The 4,053-nt window shown below is 46.3% G+C and overlaps 1 protein-coding gene across 1 annotated transcript in view; it reads right to left on the bottom strand.

The window, feature by feature from the left end:
- The window catches only part of XPR1 (xenotropic and polytropic retrovirus receptor 1), a gene marked incomplete at its 5' end in the record, with an annotated part of 112,459 nt that overhangs the window by 19,588 nt on the left and 88,818 nt on the right, over nucleotides 1–4,053 (bottom strand). The window lies entirely within an intron of this gene.

Raw genomic sequence — 4,053 nt, 5'->3', positions numbered from 1 at the left:
GAGTTAAAGAAAGGGTAGAGGAAATCCTATTGACTGTCAGTTGGGCTCCCCCTCAATCCCAGTCCACTTTCTCTCTACGCCTTAACAGCAGTTTTGCTCCTTCCAAACCAGACAGTTTTCATGCTCCATTACCTTTGATTACACCTCTCCCTACCCGGTTAGTTATAGTTACTAATGGCCAATTTCTCACAGAGACAGGACGAGCACCATCCGGTCATTCCAAGATTTATGAACCTTTAAATTAATGAAAGCACAGACTAACACTGATCTTTTATACTCTTCTCCTTATTAACCTAAAGGGTATACAGCTACAGAAACATGGGAAAGGACTGACACATTCCCCTCAGCCTGTAATGCAAAGTTAAGGCTCTGCTCCTAAATTTCAAAGCCAAACAGGGAATTAAGAGCTAGTGACATAGAGCAGAGATGGTTCCTGACCCAGAAAGCACAGTGCTCATGTCAGATAGCACCTGTTCTACTGAATAGGTGAAAGGGGGTTGGAGAGAGGTGGGGGATGGTCTCTGCTGCCATGGCTGCAGGGAGAGGACTAGAGGGAACGGCCAAAAGCTGAGACAGGGGAGATTCAGATTAGATATCAGCAAAAAAATTTTCACTGTTAGGGTGTTCAGGCACTGGAATATTGCCCAGGGAGGTGGGGGAGTCACCATCCCCGGTTGGTGGGTGCTGGAGAAGCCACACCTTGAGCACTGTGTACAGTTCTGGGCCCCTCAGTTCAGGAAGGATACTGAAGTGCTGGAGCAGGTCCAGAGAAGAGCAATGAGGCTGGTGAAGGGACTGGAGCACAAGTGCCATGAGGAGAGGCTGAGGGAGCTGGGGGTGTTCAGCCTGGAGAAGAGGAGGCTCAGGGGAGGTTATCAGAGGTTATCACCCTCTACAACTCCCTGACAGGAGGTTGGAGTCAGGTGGGGGTTGGTCTCTTCTCCCAGGCAACCAACGGCAGGACAAGAGGGCACAGACTCAAGCTTTGCCAGGGGAGGGTTACGTTAGATATTAGGGAGAGATTTTTTTAGGGAGAGAGTGCTCAGGCATTGGAATGTGCTGCCCAGGGAGGTGGTAGATTCACCATCCCTGAAGGTTTTCAAGATGAGACTGGATGTGGCACTTAGTGCCATGGTCTAGTAACGATGGTAGGGTTGGACTTGATGATCTTAGAGGTATTTTCCAACCTGGTTGATTCCATGATACTATAATCTTAGAGGTGTCCTCTAACCTTGATGATTCTATTCCCAGGGTTCAGCTGTTAGGAAGGTCTGTCCAAAGCCATCCAGCAGCAGAACAGCTTATGCAAAGGTCAGAGACCACACCAGCCTTCCTTTGCAAAAGGTTCTTCCTCCCTTTTCCCAACACTGCCTGATACTGATGTCTTTACCTGTTTCATTAAAGACTTTTTCCAAGAATAACAGCTAACTAAAATAAATGTGAAAACAGCTTTACAGACAGATCTCCCTGACAAAATAACAAATTAATAAAATCCTTTTTGCTATTTAACTTAGGGAGAGGAACCAGCACTGCCTGATGACAGCATGGAACTTTTAAGGGAGTAGCTTTCCACCTAAAGGTTACAGCAGAATAGGAGTCAGCAGATATGACCATGACCTAGATACAGCACTGGCACCTTGGTCAACTATCCTCCAGAATCTGAGCTGCCATCTGAACCCTCCTAACGCCACATGCCAGGCGCTGTGGCTTCTGACTACTGGCTGGGCACAGCCAGAGTTACAGCCAAGTTACAGAGGGTGCTGGCAGCAGAGGGCACTACCTGCAGGCAGGTACCACAGCCACCTCCTCACTTCCCAGCTGAGAAGTGTCTGTAACATCCTCCAGAGAAGGATAAATTCATAAAACAGCAGAAGCTGGAGTTGCACCTCCGTTTCAATAATCAGCTGCAATTCTATATCAACAGTTCCACAACCTGAGCCCAGACTTCCTGGTGCTGATCACTGCAGTTTTAATAAGTGCTGAGATGGCAGATATTTGAGCTGGAGCTGAACAACACTTCCTAGATTTTCACCTCTCACAGGCAGGCTCCCTGCAGCTGTGTTGCCATTTGGTGCCCTGCAGAGAGCGTGGGCACATGGACACTGTGCCATTCCCTGTGCTCGGATCCGATCCCTCCCGGCAAGCTGCTCTCCTCAGCCCACACAAGTGCACTCATGGGCTTCTCATCTGGCAGCAAAGGGACAAAGAATGCTCACCTAAACACGTAGGCAAGAAAGGAAAGCCTGGCATGGGAATTAGACTTACTACAGGCTAAATAGCTTCTGTCACTGAGAGGAAGATCAGTTCCAATGTAACTTGCCATCCCTGAGGGATTAGCAAAAGAGATCCCACTCAGAAGCACCAACAAGCAGTTGATGATCATGGGTGGATGCAGTAAGCCTCTTAGATCCACCAGGAAATGCTGCAACATAAAATATGTCCCTTATTTGCTTATGGAAAAAACTGAAGTTGCCAGTAATGCTCTGCTACACCTGATACATCAGACTTCAATTTGGCTGGAAATGAAACACATCAAGCAGGTGATGAAAACCAGTCACCAAATCAAAATCTGTGAGCAACACAGTTCTAAGAATTGCACTATTTAAACCTCCTTTCACCCAGAGAGCTGCTGGCAACTGCATGGAGAAATAAAACACACCCAGCCAGCCCAGCACATCCAATAAAAGCTGCTCTTCATGTGGTCTGTCTGGTCTCGTTTCTCCCCTTTCTCCTTTGGCATAACACACAGAAGTACTGTGTTGTTTCCCACTACTATGGTGATCTTTCATTTTGATGAAGCCTTTTTTTCCCCAGGAGACCTTGGGATGAATTAGCCTCTACACACTCAAAGGTACTCAATGATCCTTACAAGCCCCTTCCAACTCCAAGTATCCTATGATTCTGATTTGATGGAGAGAGACTATTTACAACAGCAGATGTGACAGAACAAGGGGGAATGGCTTCAAAATGACAGAGGTATTAGATATTGGTAAAAATTTCTTTACTGTGAGGATGGTGAGGCACTGGCACAGGTTGCCCAGAAAAGCTGTGGATGCCCCATCCCTGGAGGTGCTGAAGACCAGGTTGGATGGAGCTCTGAGCAATGTAGACTGGTGAAAGGTGTCCCTGCCCATGGCAGAAGGGTTGGAACTAGATGATCTTTAAGGTCCCTTTGAACGCAAGTTATTCTGTGATTCTATGATTCTGCTTCTCCATTTCAGACTGCAATGTAGCCTGGAGATCACAGAGCAGGTGCTGCAAACTGCCTAACAGCTCTGTGAAGACTGAGAATCTCACCCTGCTATGACATTAAGGTAAATTAGCTCAGGTATTGCTCATGTGGTTAAAGCACTTCCAGTGCTTCCCCTAGCACCAGGGGACAGCAGTCAGACTAATGAGGCTTGGGACTAAAGGTACATCCTTGAGGGATGGCTGAATGCTGGAAGGCATAGAGGAACAACCTGAAATAGCAGTAAGCCAGCAAATCAAATAACAGAGGTGAGCACACAGAGATTAACTCACTGTGTACCTACCTGCACATACATCCTCAAAGCATGATTCTCCCTTTCAGCTTTGCTTTGTTCCAGATAAAGTTAATTGTTTTAATTGGCATTAAAGTGATTCTATGAAGAACACCAGTCAGCCAAACCCTCTTCTGCCCAAAACACTCAGAGCAATTCCAGCAAGAATAAAGTGTCAAGGGAACCAACTTGATTAAAGTCAATTTAAAGGACTACAGGGTGGGGATGAACATGTGAACCAGCCATTTGGGAAGAAACTGGTGAGTCATCCAACAATTTGAAAACTGTTCTTTCACAGCTCTCACTTATAACTGGAACACTGAAGCAGCACATGTATTCACATTCAATTTACCAGGCTTATCTTACCTGGAAAATAGGAGCTGGGTCTAAAATAAATAGTTTCAGACCACTGAAAAACATCCACCCATGAACATAATTTTTATAAGCAGTAACTTTTGCAAAGGTTTTATCAGTGAACCCTTTCAATGTTGGCATTCCCCCAGTTTGGGTGGAGGAGTGCCCATGCCTTAGA

Source organism: Acanthisitta chloris, unplaced genomic scaffold (assembly GCF_000695815.1).
Source record: "Acanthisitta chloris isolate BGI_N310 unplaced genomic scaffold, ASM69581v1 scaffold6666, whole genome shotgun sequence".
NCBI classification, from domain to species: Eukaryota; Metazoa; Chordata; class Aves; order Passeriformes; family Acanthisittidae; genus Acanthisitta; species Acanthisitta chloris.
The sequence above is the reverse complement of the archived record's forward strand: the minus strand, read 5'-3'. Positions and strand labels throughout refer to the sequence as shown.